This window comes from Pezoporus occidentalis, unplaced genomic scaffold (genome assembly GCF_034315485.1).
Source record: "Pezoporus occidentalis ecotype Australia unplaced genomic scaffold, CSIRO_AGI_Poc_V1 ctg5, whole genome shotgun sequence".
Lineage (NCBI taxonomy): Eukaryota > Metazoa > Chordata > Aves > Psittaciformes > Psittacidae > Pezoporus > Pezoporus occidentalis.
The window spans coordinates 16,111,075-16,130,336 of record NW_026915835.1 but is presented as its reverse complement, the minus strand read 5'-3'; the positions used below and the strand labels follow the sequence as shown (position 1 = coordinate 16,130,336).

The following is a 19,262-nucleotide window of genomic DNA, read 5'->3' as shown; positions in this document are numbered from 1 at the left end:
GCAAATGTGGACTCAGGTTTATTCTCATGTCATGGTTTGCTGGGTGAAAAGGGATAAAAGTAAAGGACAGAAGAGAGTTGTTTAAAGCTGTCACTACAATCTCTACATAGCTTTGGCCATGTTCCAGATTCATTACAGAAATAGCAAAGCTGTTCCTTTTTCTTTTTCTCCTCCCCTTTCTTTTTCTTCCTATTTCCCTTTTCCCCCTCTTTATCTTTTTTACATTTTTCTTTTTTTTCTTCCTTTCTCCCCTTTTTCTCCTTTTCTTTTTTTTTTTTTGTTTCCCTTCCCTTCCATTCACTTCCATTCCTTTCCCTTCCTTTGTCTTCCTTTCCTTTCCCTTCTCTTCCCTCTCCTGTGCTGCCCTTCCCTTCCCTTTCCCTTCCCTTCACCCTCCCTTCCCCTTCCTTTTCCTTCCCCTTCCCTGTCCTGCACTGCCCTTCACCTTCCTCCTGTGCTGCCCTTCCTTTTCCCTTTCATTTCCTGCACTGCATTTTCACATCTTCCTCTTCTCTTTCTTCTTCCCATCACTTTGTGTGTTCTGGAAAGAACATATGCCCAGATGCAGACAGAATATTATTTCATGACGCACCAACTCTCTCACTCCTGCAAACATCACACTGAACCCACACTGGCACTAAGGAATAATCCTTGTAGCTTCCAGGTGTACCACCTTTTACAGCTTAGACAGCTGTCTTGGTGGAGAAATTCTAATTGAGAAAAATTGTGATAGAGATTAATTCCATTTTGTCAGTATTTAGAGTATTTAGATTGACCAGTATGTTCATAAATCACTTATCTCACAGTGGACTTTATGAATATTTAGTATTTCTAACAGCTACAATAATTATGTACTGGTTTTTGCCTTCCAGTTTTTCCAATACATACATCACTAATTTTGTGGTGGGTAAGATACTTTCAATAGCACTGAGTAAGTGGAGAATATTTGAGAAGGACAAGTGAATAAAACTGCATAGTTATAATGCTGAGCATGTAAATATAGAAGTCATCAATTTCACCTTGAAGTCAAAGATGCTTAAAATTTGTTATGAAGAAACTAATTTTATTAGTTTTAGATCTTTCCCGAACTGCCTAATCTTAATGAAATTTCAGTGATGTTTGAAGACAGATATGGAACATGTCTAAAATAGTTGCAATTGTTTGTGTATGATGATATTATATACATAGCCCTGTTTTCAATAAGTGGGCACTTTTCAACCTTTCTAAATGAATTTGAAAATGGAGAAACGAAACTGGAAAACATAAGCCTTCGTAAAATACGCAGAGAAAAAAAAAGTGACATAAAAGGCTAACAGAAGCAGAGTCATTCTCTTTGGAAGACTGGAAATGTAAATAAAGGCATCATTCTTCCCAACATAAATTTTACTCATGAAATATGGATGTTAGCAATGTTACAAAGTGGAATGAAGATCAGTATACATTCTTCAGATGATTTTCAAAGGCCACTAAAATCAAATCAATGTTTGCATGTCTGCATGTCTGCACACAGTCACATGGCATTTATGCTCTTTGACATATATTTCAAAACCAACCTAATACTGGGTGTGCATTGCATATGACTTCAGTATCTTTGGCAATAACACCAATCTTAATCTTTTTCTATTGGATTTCAGAAGATTCTTTTCTTTCCCTTCTAGGGTGGCAAAGTTTACGCAATGCTTTGGAAATATGTCTAAATGCTATTGCTTCTGGATTTTGGGAATAGTTCTGACTCAAAAACAAGGAATTTCTTCTTACATGCAAATGGACTAGGGATTTCCTGCACATACATATTTGCATATTTACATTTGAATTTAATAATATAAGGCATTTATATATCAACCCATTTGCAAAGATCTACTCATTATGCAGATTATTCTAAAGTTATTTTGGCAGAAAAAATAGAGGGTTTCTCATTAACACATTTTCAGAACTATGTAAAAATACTATCAAATAGTAAAAAAGTATTTATGAGACCAAAAGAAAGTATTTGACTATTAGAAAAAAAAGTGTTTCAAAATAGTTATAATTTAAAATATTTTCAAAAAGGAAAAAAAGAGAAGAAATGATTCTACATTTTGATTCCTGGCAGACTTGGGATATCTCACTTTATTTTGTATATTTACCATTTGACCATTTTGTTTGTTGTATTGCAAATTATTTTATTTCAGAATCATTGTGGAAGTATTTACTTTTTATGAGAGTTTATGGATAATTCCTAATTCCTGAAAATCAGATTTTTAAAAGAAATGAAAGTCCAATTTGAATTTTGGAAAGATAATATTCTTTGATACAATTTTTATAATGCACCCAACAGGCATTGTTCCAACAGACTTCATGTAATTCAGAAAGTCTAATATTATTTTAGGAAGAGAGCAAAAAAATACCCCAAAGACTGATGGCTTTATCTGTAGTATACTTGGCTTCTATTTGGGTGAGAAACTTATTGGCCCAGATCATAAAGACAAATTTGTGATGCAGAAAACAGCTACTAATAATAGCAAATAGAAGGTAAAAGATACAGTAGTGGTTTGAAGGCCAAAGCATCTTTTCATCTTCTTCCACTATATTTCACTGAATCTGCAGGTTTGGGTGTTAATTTGTTTGGGTTTTTTTGTCACTGGGCACATTATGTTTCATTAAACACCTATAAATGAATGTTGCTTTTTTGAGAAGGCTAGTTACATTTTTTTAATTCTAAACTTACTTAAAATTATTGGAGCTCATGCTGTCAAATTCAACTATTTTGTGTTTTGTTCCCCCTTGTCCTGATCAATAATCTTTTCCATTTAATATGTTATTGTTGTGGTACAACCCTAGGTGTTCTGCTAGGGTTTCATAATGGAATTCATGCAGGGTTCATAATTCAGAACTCAAAAGTCTTGGATCTAGAACAGGGCTTTCAGTCACTTTTCCCATTGATGTGATTAATTCCCAGGTTGAAGACTAAAAGGCTCCCTGAATCCAAAAGTTTTCATTTTAGTAGTCCTGTTTGACTTCTTTCTTCTGCTACTCTATGTCAAAAGAAGTAAGCGTGGTTATTAGACTGACTTTGTTATTAAAAGATTCCTTATTTCTACCTTCTCGTGTACATACAAGGCACAACTACAGCTTCTTCAAATAATTTCAGTCTGGAGTTCACTAAGAGGATCTAACTGACCTGACCAATCTATAACCATCTTTCACTATAATATGTCTTTGCTCCTCTTGGGGGTTTGGCTACCTGTATTGAAGGTACGTACAGCTGGGTCACCTTGTATAAGACTTCTGTAAATATAGAGAAATTCAAGAAAGGTCAGTGAGAAGTTGAAACTGGTATGTTGTGAAGAGCTGTCAGATGCTTTCCTTAGGCTTCCACCCATGCACTTGTCAGAGTGAAAATAATCTAGCATGCTACATATGTGCATATATATTATACCTGTTTTGCAGTGTTTTCTTGACAAATACTTTTCAGTTCATTAGAACAGAGTATCCTATTCACATACATATGTTTTCAGACCAAAGTAACTTTGCCAACTCACTTATGTGTACAGTATCTTCAGTAATACAGAAGTAAAGAATAACTGAACGGTTGCTGATGAAGGGAAATTCTTTATTTTGGTGGTCTATATATCTTAATTTAAAAAAAAAAATTCTGGCTATTCAGTTATTTTAAAAGACTAGCCTAAAAAAAGCCAAGGTAGAGGCATAGATTAAAACAAATGCTTTCTTTACCCTTTTCCCTTTATGAGAATAAAGGAAATGTACATGTTTATGTACATTTCTGCATTGCTTATTAGACTTCTTAAAATTTGCAAGAAGTACAATCCAGATGTTATACTTCTGAGTACCTTACCAATTAAGAATAAGGATACAATTAATTTTAATTCTGTCCTCCTGTTGTCTTTCATGTGCTGCCAGGATCTGGTTTCAGTGGTAAATGTAATTTCTGAAATATCCTTTAGACATGTGCAAAAATATGACAGCCATTTCCTTTGCTTTTCCCAAAGTTCTACCTTCAAACTTTTTAAAAATAACAACTTTCAAGTACGTATGAAATTTATTTAATTTCATGTGCCTCTCTTTAAGAGGTAAAATGGAACCTTGATGAGCTGTTTGGTTAAGCCTGGGGAAGAAAGTCATCTTCATTTGATCTTACACATAGATAGGAATGCACTACTTAAAAAAAAAGGCACCGCACAGTTTGAATATTTTGTAGCCTGACTTTCTATTTTACTTCTCTATAACTAAGACTACATTATTCAATTAGTGAAAAATACATTGCATTCAATAGTAAAACCTGAAGAAAGAAAACAGTAATTTTCTAATATTAGGAAAAACTAAAGTCTTTAGACAAGTTATTCAGTACTCCATAAGTTAAAGAACATTTTCTTATCTTTATGGAAGTTGTTTAGTATCTGTATGATTCAGCAAATGATCTCCTTTGCTGCTGAAGTTACAGGCCTATTATGGCTAATCAACTGTGATTGCAAGATCATAGCAAAACCTTTGGCAGTTTGGCTGTAGGCATTTTCATGTTAAATTATTATTCCTGATCTAAACCCTTAATTTAATAGGCACTACTTACAAATGGAAGATCTGTAGTTCATCAGGAGCTATTTTACTTGCTACAAAAAAAAGGGCACTACTGAATAGAGTCATTTCTTCAAAGTGTGAGCAAAACTTAATTTCAAGGACTCCTTTCTCTCTTTCTTTCCTTCTTTCTCTCCTTTCTTTCTTTCCTTCTTTCTCTCCCTTCTTTCTTTCTCTCTCTCTCTTTCCTTCCTCCTTCCTTCCTTCCTTCTTTTTTCTTCCTTTCTTTCTTCCTTTCTTTCTTTCCTTCTTTCTCTCCTTTCTTTCTTTCCTTCTTTCTCTCCCTGCTTTCTTTCTCTCTCTTTCTTTCCTTCCTCCTTCCTTCCTTCCTTCTTTTTTCTTCCTTTCTTTCTTCCTTTCTTTCTTTCTTCCTTTCTTGTAGCTGAAAAGAATGTTAATATTTTCTGAAGATGACATATTTAGTCTCTTAACACACACTTCATAGACACAAGATCAATGTTTTAATAATAATGATTAATAATTCATGATGATGTAATACATGATGGGAGGAAGCCACTTCCTGATACCTAATGGCTGGCTGCAATGTTTCACAGCCTGAGATAGACTCTTAAATATATCAGACCTCTACAGATAATTATTATTCTTCTATAGTATTTAAGAATACATTCCAGAGGAAAAAAAAAAAACAACCACCAAAAACCAACCAACCAACCAAAGAAACCCCATCCAACAACCCCCCCAAACAACCAAAACCAAATGGATTTTTAATGTTTAGATAAAGTAAAAGTTTAATTTAATGTTATCAGGTTTATTGTGTTGTTTAAAAAAGCTTTTTACGCCTTACACTGAGAAGAACCAGACGACAAGAGAGAATTAAGCAGTACTTCATTTACAAAGTTCTATTAAGTTTATACCAAGAAATGTGTAGTAATAGCAGTTCTACTTTGAGACTAGATTTAACTGACTTTTTTTCTTCAATAGAATAATCTTTCATGTAGTAAGGGAAGAGGTATCACATTGACTGTGTGCGTGTTCACCATGTGGAACTCAGATTCTTACTAGACAGAGACCCAGATGAGAGAAACCTCCAAAGTTTCAACTGGCACGTTTATATACCTGCAGTGCTTTCTCTTTTTGTCTTATGTTGACAGCTTTACAGATCTATTTTCTCTGGAGTGTCTTTTTTTTTTTTTTTTTCTTATACCAAGCTTTTTTGCAAGTTTTTAAATCCAAGTTTTAGAATCTCATTTTTAAAGCTTAAGATTTAGCTATCTGAAAATATTTTTTTAATTAAATAGGCCATATGACAAATCTACACATATTTTGATCTTCTACAGCTTTAGTTACTCTGATTTCCAGTCCATTAGTCTTCTCTCAATCTCATTTCATAGCTATTACCTAATAAAGTGAAAAATTAGAAAGGAATACTCAAGAACATTGAATGGAAAAAAGCAGGAACATGATTGAACTCACGTAAATTCAGCTACTTAAATATTGTGAGTGTGATTAAACTAATTAGACTTTAGATGACTACAAAATAGATGTCTGGAGATGACAGTCACAGTAGACCGACTTCCCTTATAGACCAGAAAAAAAAAAAAAAAAAGACACTTTTAGGTTATGGTTCATTTAGTTTGGTTTAGATATCTGCTTTAGAGTAAGAAGAATCATGCTCTCAACTCCGCTAACTATATTGATCATCTTTATTGACTATATAGGTAGACAAGGATGAAGACCTCAAACAGATTTAGTTATCAAAACTCACACAATGAAATTTATGTCCTCATTTTTAACCTGCAGGACAGATGAAAAAATAAAATCGTGAAATATATTCCTATATGACCTGTCCTATTAAAAGTATTTCTCCAAACGAGAGAATTATAGTCTCCTTATATGTACAAAAATATATATCAGAATATAATAATGGGCATCCAGAAAACATAGCTTTGCAACAAGAAATTTAAAGTTATGGGTCTTTCCTTGTTCATTTTCCAATTGCACAATGTTTCTGTCAAAATGGCATGATGAGTCAGAAGTAACCGAGAGCTGGCTAATAAAGACACTGAATATGTCTTTAATCATACCTCTCTATTTCATTGATACTCTGCTTCTTCCCAGTGGCAAGTCATGGCTTGGCAGCCTCACCCTCAGATACAAAGGAACTCTTCGAACACTTTTGTGGCATCATAAGGGTGATATATGTTTATGTGATAGCTCAAACATTAAAATGCTCATCAGCAGGGTGGGATATAATTTTTTCTCACCTTATTTTTGCAGCTTTTTTTTCTGTGGAAAAGAGTTGTGGGGCAGTGTCAGCATAGAGTCATTGTGAGGAAGAGTCAGACTAGAAGAGAAGGAAGACATGTATATGTATATATGTGTTTGACTCAGAAGTCTCATGATGAATTGCTCAGCTAAAGGGCTAGGATGAATTCCAGGCTTCTGGGATCATTACAGTGTTTCCCCATTAAATATAAACCCAATCCTTTGATCAAGGCCTATAACTTCATCTCTTAATGACAGAACTAACTACAAGGTTGTAGAGGCATGCTGCTTCCTTACTGCTGATTTAAAATCAAGACATCAGCTCAAGATCTGAATGATCTTAAGACAGATTAATTGTACTCTAAGCCAGTATACTGTTTCACAGGATATTGACAACATTTAGTGCAGACTTTGACTCCAGCTGAACTGAAGCCAGAAGTATGTCTCTGATATTTTTAGTAGTGCAACAGGAGGTACAAAGACTGCAACCAAACTGTATCAAGGTGTAGCAGGGGGAGCTCTGAAAGCTTGATTATCCAGTCCTCAACTAAGAGGCTTGCTGGACCCCATTGACACTCATTTCCTGATCCTATCAGGAGCATAAATTACTTTCTTAATCTGCACTTTCAATCCAGATGGTCTTTAAGGGCCACAAAACAAGTATATTTTTAAGTAGCTCATAATTGTGCATTTAATACGATGGTTCAAGTACATCAAAGGTGGCCACAGGGTTGAACCAAAAGACAAAAAAGTTTCTACAGTATTTTTGATGTCTAAAGCAATGTTTTCAGAGTATCAAGGGGGGTTTGCCAATTTATGTTTTCATAGAAGCAAAGAATTTTCTTAATGTTTCATCAAAATTTGAATGAATAAATAAAAGATCTAATCTGAAACAGTGTCTGCATATTTATCTGGTAACGATTTCTGTAATAAAGTTACTATAATAATTATAAAAGAAACAGTTTTTTTATTTTGATTTTTGTCTCATGTGCGGGCATGCAGGATATTTTATAGAAATTGCAGATTTCTTTGCAAATGCAAGAAGACTACCTTTTTCACAAAGACAAAGTGGAATATTTAGGCTGTATTTTGACTGAGGATTGTATAGTGGATCTTCATCCGCACTCTTGTTCTTGCACCCAATGCACCACACCCAAATTTCCAATAAAAATATTTAGGGCAAAAGCCTGGCGAGAGCTTAATCTACAAGAAAGACACTGGCGTGCTACAGTGTCCAAAGAAGGGCAACAAAGCAGATGAATGGTCTAGAGAAAAGTCCTATGAGGATCAGCTGAGGGAACTGGAGTGGTTTAACCTGGAGAAAGGAGGCTCAGGGGAGACGTTACTGCTCTCTAGAACTACCTAAAAGGAGGCTGTAGCAAGGTGGATGTCAGTCTCTTTTCCAAACGGATAGAAGAAATGGCCTCAAGTTGTCACAGAGAAGGTTTAGACTGGATGTTAGGAAATATTTCTTCACCAAAGGAATTGTGAAGCACTGGAACAGGCTGCCCAGGGAAGTGGTGGAGTCACCATTTCTGGAGGTATTTAAAAGATGTGGAGCTGTGGAGTTTATGGATATGGTTTAGTGGTGGACTTGGCAGTTCTGTGTTAAACTCAATGTTCTTAAAGATTTTTTCCAACCTAAATGATTCTGTGATTCTATGACTTGTTTTTCAGTCTGAATCTGAAGGATTAAGGAGGGAGAAAAAGGAAGGAAGCTGTACAAAAGTTGAGCACTCATTAACAGCCTGTTATAATATGGATGGATGTTATATTGTTGTGACTGCAAGGGTGTGTGCAGGATATGCACCGCTCTCAAGGGACTGAGAAGGGATTTAATCTAAAGTTTATACTACAATAGCTGAAGAAGTTTCTGCAAGTTCTCTGAGCGGAGTTTCATAGTGTCTCTTCTATCCAGATATCTAACATTAAAGGAATGGTCCTATGCCCTTTAAATAACCATCATTTGAGGTAAAATTCTAGCCCTTCTCTGGAAATTTAGTATTAACATAGCTTCTAAGGAAAGTAAAAAAAAAGAATGCCCCCTCCCACTTCTACTTCACTATGAGTCAGATTCTCCAGCAGGTAGCTGCAGAAGGAGTCTGTCATACCTTCTTACAAACTGCTGGAGAAAGCAAAGGAACTGTTTTGTATAGAAACACAAGAACGTTATTTATGCCATAGAGTTATATTGGTGTTATGTTGCTTTGTTACGTAAAAAAAAAGCAAGTCAGTGAAAGAGTGCTGACAACACAAAAAATATTAGAAAGAAATCACTAACTTGTTTAAAGTAGGAATATTTTAGTCTTACAGTATCTAAAATATCAACCATTAACTTTCCTTCAGCCAACTTCATAAAATACTGGCAGAACAGAGAATTACGGCTTACTTTATGTTAACTTTATAACCACCTAGGAACAAATACCTCAAACTGGCCCATAAAATATTAATGGAAATCAGCCACTAGGAAAAAAAAAAAAAAAAAAAAGATAAAATATATGAAAACAGGTCAAAGACAGAATTGCACATAAAAAGGAAGCTGGATACAGAGACACTTTAATCGGGGAAGGCGGTTTAAAAATACTGAGAGGAACTTGGGTAGTAATGCATTTTGTCACCTTCAATCAAATACAAAACTACCAAAGGCACAAACTGGAAAACTGTATCAACTCTTTTACCATTTGGTCTGTCACAACCTAACAAAGTCAAGACAATGCAACAGTAACCAAATACCAGTTTATATCCATAATTCATTAACATTTCATTGATCTACTTGGAATTTCATGGTGAAGGACTTTAAATCCAAGACTGGGTTATGATTATCTTGATGGTAAGACAAAAAAGAATGCTGCCAGTGTCTCTGGAATTTACTCTAACTCACACTTAGATAAATATTCATATACTATAGATGGCTAGAATGGATGAATTAACCCAGTAATTTGAAAAGTTGTTCCTCTGATTAGTCATCACAAACTGGGACATTAGAAAGAAAAGACCAAAAAGGATGTAACAAAATTGTCTATTCAGTGCAGTTCTTCTCAACACTCACGAGAAAGATTGTAAGTAATTTATTTTAATTTACTGGGAATAAAGTATAATCTAGAAAGCAGATTTTAGTGAGTCTCTTGTTTTACATTAGATGTGGGAAAAAAAGTTATTTTAGAAATAATCTGTAACACTTAATTGCAAATCCCTATTCTGCCAGATATTTAACTTTTTTTCTAATTATTAGTATTGCTCCTGAGAGGTCTATACAACCTGCAATCACTTCATTGTTCCATTACCTAAAAAGACATGAAAGAAACAAGTTCTGATTATTTCCTGTTAAAAGTTATGAAATATTTTACCAGAATATAATGAACCAAAGGGGGGATACTACCTAATAATCCTGATACATTTAAAAAAGGATTTGTTCAGGAAAATGAACCTGTAAGAAATTCTGTTTTGATAGCATGTCATAATAAAATTAGCTAAATTGCTCACTCTTTCTTTTTCTTTCTTTCTTTCTTTTTCTCAATAGCATTCAATTTTCCACTAAATTAAAGGGAGAAAATCGTATTAGGATTCTAATATTAGTTTTAAGTATTTGTAATCTGGTAATGTTCTCAAGCAGTTTAATTTGTAGGTCCTAATACCTTCCCTTTAAATCATATATGCTTAAAAATACTGATGCAGCATTTAATTTATACATATTAAAAGCATTCATTAAGTCAAGAAGGATGCTAATAAATCTCACCTTTGTGTGTGTGTGACCAAAGAATGTTCTATTGACTTCTACTTAATGTAATCAATCATATCTTCAAGAGATTCCATAGCATTCATTTTGGCATGCATAGCTGAATATTCAGGGATCACAAATCTCAAATTCATCTGTGGACAGCAATAACTTTTCTCTGAAGTGATGATATTAAAAAACCTGAAAAAGCCTTGAGCTGCTGATGTTAGATTTTATTGGAAGATAAACTACAACAAGCTGACTCCTGTGGAACAGAAGCTCAGATCAGCTGGGTCAGATCAAATCAAAAGGAAAGCAGTGTTAGAAGTCCTCACTGCCCACTGTTTTGCTTCAGAGACAGGTCCTTCATGTCACTCTTGCTTTCAGTACAGCAATATTTAGTGGTTTGCTGAGTCATGAACAGTTCTAAGCAGTGTGCTGCAGACCTCTGGTAACTCTCTGTATATCACCTCTTCATCTTTATATTGTGTTTCCTTCCAGTTCTTGGAATACACACTTGTATACAGACTTGGGAGTCCTCCCACTCCGTTTTACTCTCTCAGGAGAGGACTGTTGCTCCTCTGACTCCAAAGATCTGCGCATGGATCCAGTATGTGACAGCCAGCAGTGAGCAAGTAGGTGGCCTTTCTCCATACTGCTGAGCTCACCTTACAACAAAACACAATGTGTGATAAAAGAGGAAACACAACAAACAAAAGATGTTATATGTCACCCTTAATATGAGACAGCTTGCATGTCTATCAAGCCATTTCAGAGTGTGCACTGAATTTCTCATTAGTGGAAATGTTCTCCGCCTCCTGACAACATTATCTCTCTCCTCAAACCTGAAACTGAGCATTATAAATGCCATTTATAGAGAACCGATTAATGTGCTTGCTTTAAAGCTATTCTTAATGAAACACAAAATCCCATCATAACAGGATATGAAGTTAGAATAGATGATTCTTTCAACCTTTGTAACTTGGAAAACTAAATATTCTTAAAATCAGCTTTTAAAAAGCTCCAGCTTTTTAAAAAAGTTCAGCTTTTAAAAAGCTCCTTAATAATTTTAAAATATGAAAAGGTCACTTATGTTTCCTTAAGGAAATGAGAGCCTGATCAGATTATAGCAAATTACAAATAAACTTGAACTGCACTTTTACTTCAGTGAGATGTTAGGCTTGCAAGTCTGTTTTACCAAGGTATTGTCAGGGCCCTGGAGGCACCACCAGACCTGGTGTCCCCACCCTGCCTCTTGGGCCTCCTGCCATGCTGGCCACAGCTCAGGACCTCATTTTAGTTCCAGGGACACCCCCTGCAGGTGAATATCCCAGCTCAGCCTTGGCCCATCTCCAGGGAAGTGCCCAGTGCCAGGCAGGGGCTGGGGTGCCCTGGTGCTGCCCGGCTGCTCTGCCCCTGGTTGGAGCAGTGTGCCAGACCTTGGTTGGCAGTCCCTGCTCTGACAGGACCAGGGAGGCCCTGACACCTCTAGTGTCCAGGCAGCAGGGATCCATGGGCGCTTGCAGTGCCTTGACACTGGTAATGTGGTTGGGGTCACCAGTCAGACAACACCAAAGAAGTCAGAGCTCCTTTTGAGACAAACAAGTTGTAGTAACTTAGAATCACAGAATCATTTAGGTTGGAAAAGACCTTTAAGATCATCGAGTTCAACCATTAACCTGGCACTGCCAAGTCCACCTCTAAACCGTGTCCCTAAAGCCACGTCTACATGTAGTTCAAATACCTCCAGGAATGCTGACTCCACCACTTCCCTGGGCAGTGTGTTCACAACCATTTTGGTGAAGAAATTTTTCCTATCATCCAGTCTAAGCCTTCCCTGGTGAAACTTGAGGCCATTTTCTCTTGTCCATTCACTCGTTACTTGGGAAAAGAGACAGGCATCCGCCTTGCTCCAATCTCCTTTCAGGTAGTTGTAGAGAGTGATAAGGTACCCCCTGAGCCTTCTCTTCTCCAGGCTAAACAACCCCTAGTTCCCTCAGCTGCTCTTTACAGAACTTGTGCTGTAGACATTTCACCAGCTTCGTTGCCTTTCTCTGGACACAATCCAGCACCTTAGTGTCTTGTAGTGAGGAGCCCAAAACTGAAACTGGTATTCGAGTTTGTTCTCTTTATTGTGGACCATTCTCCTAGACATTGTGCCTATTGAAAATCTCTAAAAGCTTTATTGGCAGTGACAACTTTTCTTCCATGTATACTGATTACTGCTGAGCCAAGACTACAGCTTTTTGTTATTCCACCAGAAACTTCCACAGTTTGCAGCAATATTTCAGCAACAATTGCTTCCCAAATACTAGATACTCAGGCTTTTAGACAAAACAAATATCGTACTGCAAGTTTAGGTTGAGGATCACCATTTCTGACTGCGTGGTTATAAGGTGCCATAACATACTATGCTTATCTTCTTCTGGAAATGTATATATACCTAGTAAACATGCCTATAATGATAATTCCCCCAAAGTAATGTTTTAGGAAATTAGTCAGTACTGGCAGAAGAGAAATTTATGAGGCAATGAGAATCACTTTCCACACTTTAGGTTAAGACTTTATTTTTCCCTTATCTTCTTGAGAGAAGTTGGCAATACTTTTTTAAGAATGTGTGCATTAAATAACTGTCTAACAATAGAAGAACATAAAAATGAGATCAGAGCAATAAAAAGTAATAAAATTTTAAATTTGTTCTTCTACAAGGACAGAGCTGTAGTACTCATGAACTACAATATTAAGTTCATTATTTACCACTAGTATCTGGAAAATATATTAGATGCTTCTGTTGCACATTGAATATTGCAAAGGAATTGAAACACCATATAGAAATTTGTCCAGTAATCATTATACCAGATTTCTAACCAGTCTTTTCTGAAACTACTGGTAGATAGCACCCAGGTTTGAAAAACATATTTCTGGGGGTATAACTATTGCCATAGACATTTGGTATATTAGACATTCAGTAGACTGCTGTGATCAGGGGGCTGGTACTCAGAAATTCCTGCAGATCGGTCAGAAAAAACTTATTTTTCATAACAGATCAGAGTTGCTGTGCCTGCAAATCTCATTCCCATGCAATATAAATCTAGTTTTTATAGAGCTATCTTCTTTAGACTGGTAATTTTCTATGAAAAATAAAACTTTCCCCAAAACTCATGATGGTAACTTTTCCTAAAGCTCCAGAGTTCCAGCAATACCTTCACCAAAGTAGAACAATTACATTCTTTCCACTTAAAGACACAAATAAGCTACTATTTGCACAATTTAGCAACTCTTTAAATATGAAATATGTAGTCTTCTGTAAACAGTCCAGACAACCAGTTATGATCAATAATTGGATTTTGCTACTGACTTGAAAATAGTTACTTCTGACCATTGTGAGCACTTAATATTCATAAATATTTTTCATAAATATGAGACTGACATTTCCCACTATATTCTGTAGCCTGGCAGTAAAGGTACTCCCTGGGTTTTGGATGCAAAATATCTTTCTGAGAAAAGATTCCATCTTGAGCAAGTACATTTAAGAATGCATTATAACAGGAAAACAAAAAATGGAACTGGTCCTAAGGAGATAAAGGCATGTAATTTTCATCTTTATTCCAACACTTACTTTAGAAATGGGAAAACAGTGCTAACAGCTCTGCTAGGAGCTGTTCATCATGTAGCATTTCTGGCTGTCTTTTGTTTTTTTTTCAGGTTTATGTCAACCATGGAGAAAACTAGTCCAGGTGGTGAGGATCAGCCAAGATGAAAATAGAGGCTTAACTGTAAGAAGTTAGCAGGCTGTGTTTCTCACAGAATTACAGAATGGTTGAGGTTGGAAGGGACCTCTGGAGGTCATCTGGTCCAACTCACAGTATCACAGTATCACACAGTATCACAGTATGCTAGAGATTGGAAGGGACCTCGAAAGATCATCTAGTCCAATCCCCCTGCCGGAGCAGGAACACCTCGATAGTGTTACACAGGAATGTGTCCAGGCGGGTTTTGAATGACTCCAGGGAAGGAGACTCCACAACCTCCCTGGGCAGCCTGTTCCAGTGTTCCATCACCCTCACTGAGAAGAAGTTTCTTCTCAAGTTTAAGTGGAACCTCTTGTGTTCCAGTTTGTACCCATTACCCCTTGTCCTATCATTGTTTGCCACTGAGTAGAGCCTGGCTCCATCCTCGTGACACTCCCCCTTTATATATTTATATATACTAATAAGGTCACCCCTCAGTCTCCCCTTCTCCAAAACTCCCTCGCACAAGCCGGGTCATCGATAGCAGGCACATGTCTAGACAGTTTCTGAATATCTACAAGAAAGAAAACTTCACAATCCCTCTGGGAAACTTTTGCTAGTTCTCAGTCACTCTCACAATGAAAAAGCTATGATGTTGTGCTTTATGAGCTCCACAAACTGCAAATTACAGTGCTGCACATAGCTTTTGTAGAAATTATTATACAGTCTGTGCTGGCAGCACAATGTCAGTTTAAAATGGTAATTGGATATAAATATGACTTACAGGGTTCAGCTTATAAGTAATTTTAGTTGCTAATATAAACAAGTATTAAGTAATGATGAAAAAACATTTTGTAGTTACTAAGATTTGATCCTGTTTCTTTTACGTTGTTTCATTTTCTGCTGAGTGTATAATTTTTTTTTATTCCTTTTTTTTTTTTTTCTCTGAAGTAAAATAAAATTTGAATTTTCTGGACTTTTTTCTGAAGCAGTCCATGAATTCCTAATACTTGGTACAATGGACAGTGTGAAACATGTCTGGTATAATGTTACTGGAAAGTTTAGTGCATGGAATAGTATCTAGATACATGTGCCCTTTCCATAAGCCTCATTCATTCTGCTTGCTTCCATGAAATAAGTGATGTGCAATATAATAATTACTAATAACACGCCAATTCAAGATTTTGCTCTGTTATCCTGCCATCTCGTAAAATCAGTTAACACTTACATGCAGCAAACAGGTTCCCATGCATGCTAAGAAGCTTGATAGCTTGTAAAATAGATTCTACACTACACCTGATCTTGGCTGCAATTCAGGGAGGTACTGAGTGATATCTGTTTCCACTGGAGACTAATCTGTTTGTTAGTCTTGCCAGGCTCTGCTCAATTCACTGGAGTTACATGGAGTTCAACTGAAAACTATTGGAATCTTTTACATTCTAAACTAACACACCCAGCAAGTCATTTCAGTACATTTTTCTGTCTAAATGGATTACAGTCACTGGTCCCACATTACTGGAAAATGGCTAAATTTATAGATCGGTGTTAAATTGGTGTTAGGCTGTTAGACATCTTTCTTCTGAGTATGAATTATTGAGGGGGACTGGAATACAAGAGCCATGCAATAACAGGGAAAAAAAACAGGAATAGCTTGGTGATCTGTCTCTGATACAGGGTTATCTGCATTTTTCTTTAAGAGTCACCAGGCAAAACAGGAAATTTGAAAGTATGTTTTTTGTCCACCTTTATACTAGTTTGATGCACACATATATACAGATATATATACAATGCATTGTCAAGTCATCAGTTTGTTTTTAAATTGTTTTGTTTTTTTTTATTAATTTCTGTATACATTTGTCTTCTGATGTATCATCATTGCCCTTCCCTTCTTTTCACTATTATCTTCACATATATTACTGAAAATACTCTTGTGTTTCTCAGCTGAAATTACACTAGAGGTGATGCCAAATGGAGAAACAGAAGATTAATCTGACAGTGCGGTTTTCTTCATTAGAACATGATAAATGGGCTTCAGCAAGGCTTAGGACACTGTTTCCTATGACAACCTCATAGGCAAGCTCAGGAAGTGGGGCCTGGACAAGTGGACTGTGAGGTGAACTGAGAACTGTCTGAATGGCAGGTCTCAGAGGGTTGTGATCAGTGGCATAGAGTCTAGTTGGAGACCCACAAATAGTGGTGCCCTCCAATAGCTATTGGGTCAAATTTCTTCATCAATGACTTGGCTAAAGGGATAGAGTGCTTCCTCAGAAAGTTTGCTGATGATATGAACCTGGGAGAAGTGGTTAATACCAGAGTGCTGGCCTGCCATTCAGAAGGATCTAGACAGGCTATAGAGATGGGCAGAAAAGAACTCAACAAAGGTAATCCAGGATCCTGCATCTGTCAACGAATAACTTCAGGCACCAGAACAGGCTGGGGGCTGACCTGTTGTTGTAGAAAAACTATGAGGAGAGTGACGGTGGGGTCCTGATGGACAACAAGCTGTCCGTGATCCAGTAATGTGCCTTTGTAGCCAAGAAGGCCAGTGGTATCCTGGGCTGCATTAGGAATAGCACTGCAGCAGGTCAAGGGAGATAATCCCACCCACACCCCCTTACTCAGCCCTGATGAGGTCTCACCTGGAGTACTGTGTCCAGTTTTGAGCTCCCCAGTACAAGAGACATGCAGCTCCTGAAGCAAGTCCAGCAAAGGGCTACTAGGATGATTAAGTATCTGCATCATCTCCCATTCAAGGAAAGGTTGAGGAAACTGTGCCTGTTTAGCCAAGAGAAGTCTCAGGGCAAATTTGATTAATGTGCACAAGTATATGAAGGAAGGGTGTCAAAAGGGCAGGCCAGACTCTTCTTCGTGGTTCCAGGCAATAGGATGAGGGGCAACGGGTGTAAATTAAAATACAGGAAGTTCCACATGAACATGAGGAAGAATTCTTTACTGTGAGGGTGACTGAGCATTGGAATAAGTTGCTCAGAGAAGCTGTGGAATTTCCTTCCCTGAAGGTAACCATGAGCTGTTTGGATACAATCCTCAGTAATGTGCTCTAGGTGACTCTGCATGAACAGAGAAACTGGACTGGAATCCCTCCGGTGGTCCCTTCCAGCCTTAACTATTTTGTGATTCTGTGATTTTGTAATTGCTGTTATGTTGTCTAACTTCTGCATTTTCATCCATCATACTATATTAGAGACTTAGATTGCTTTTTCTCCTTCTTAGTACATTTTTTGTCTTAATACTACATCTATTATTTGAACAAACCAATTCAGAATCTGTATGTTTTATAAATCTAAATGTAGACTTTTTAGCCAGATCAAGACTACAGCTATTTAGGTCTTCATGGAGATGTTATGTTTTGTGAACAAAACCGTTAATTTTCAAGGGAAATCAAATCAAAACTGCTTAAAACTTTCCACCTGCAAGCCAAATAGTCAAAATTTTACTTGGAGATATTTTACAAGGATCCATGTTATTAAGTATCCCACTCTCTTGAATAACCAACTTTAATCATTTTAACATGAGTAGGAAAAAATGAAAACTCCAATCTGCAATCTGATATATAATAATAATGCTCTTGTAAGCAAAATTTTAGCTGTTACTTTTGTTAAAACTGAAGGTCTGGAAACACAGAGAGAAGAGAGTCAGCCAAGGTGCAAAAGAAACCCTATCTCTGTAACACAAAGCAGCAAAATTTGAAAATATGGAGTTTATTGTCTGAAAATTTGGGATCCATTTCTGAAAAGTCACAGAGCAAAATTATTTGTTGCATAAGTATTACTGATTTGCACAAGGAATACACGTTCTTATTTACCATAAAAGATTAACTCACTGTAAGTAGAAGAACATGTACACCAAGGTTTCATTTAACTTTTAAATAATGTCTGGGGGTGGGGGTAGGAGAAAGAAATAAAAAAATGGTGACTGAAATAAGTGTAAAGAAAGAGTTTATTGACAAAAACAAACAAACAAACAAACAAATTACAACTCCCCAGAACCAACAGACCAGTGTAAAAGAGTAAGAAAACAGAGGTCTCTGTTCAGTAAAATAATTGGTCTTCTACATCTCTTAGTAGTGTTCTGCAACTATTCTCAAATGTAACCTTTAAAGCTTGAATTCGGTAGCACATGCATATTCACAAACATGTTTCATCCCCTTATGGACTTGTGTGGACTACTCTGTGCTCATAATAAAAGTTCTGCTTCTAGCTAGCTATCCTTTTTTAATGTAAAGGAGATATGTGACAATGTTCCCTTCATATCAGTTCTTTGATCCTGTAACAGAAAGCAGCAAGGTTCTAGATATGCAAAGCACCAACAACTTTTACATTACACAAAGTATTAGCTGTTTATATCACCTAGCCGAATTATGTTGAAGTGAAGCAAATTACAGCGGACACCAGTATGCCAATTCCTTTGTTTGAATTCTGCATTACGTAAGTAAAAAAGAGGTAATGAAATTAAATGTGAATCCTGAATTACCTGTGTACATTTTGATGGATCTTTCAGTGCAACAGAGTCCTGTTGATCTGGGTGGTGCTAAGGATTCTTTTACATGTAAAGATCCCTAGTAGATTTTGAAACCTAATTATGACTGCTCTCCTTTTATTGTGTATTTGGCTGACAGCTTGATTGCTTAGTTTGATTATTCTGATTATACACCCAACTGCACATAAGTGTATTTTGCAGATCAGCATTTGGCCCATAAGGAATTTCACAGAATATTCCTTTCATATTTATTTTTTTTTCTTGCTAGGAATAAAAAGTACCCACCCAAGTTTTCAAGTTGCTGGGGTGATAGTTATACAGTCTTAATTTTCTTACAGAGCAGTGCAATTAAATTTAAATTGAAATGACCTTTAATTAAACATGGTATTGACACATAAACTTGTTTTTTTTTACAGAAAAAAAGTTCAGTCATATAAACATGTAAAGTTTTATAAAGGAATTATATTTAACAACCCTTAGATTACATGCATGTTATATATTTAAACAGCATGAAACCACTT

The 19,262-nt window shown here is 36.3% G+C and overlaps 1 long non-coding RNA gene across 1 annotated transcript in view; it reads left to right on the top strand.

Moving 5' to 3' along the window:
- The window catches only part of LOC134173181 (uncharacterized), a 134,577-nt gene that overhangs the window by 88,528 nt on the left and 26,787 nt on the right, over window positions 1-19,262 (top strand). The window contains exon 2 of the long non-coding RNA XR_009968155.1: window positions 11,015-11,140. This is a non-coding gene — a long non-coding RNA (uncharacterized LOC134173181). The remainder of the gene's footprint in view (window positions 1-11,014; window positions 11,141-19,262) is intronic.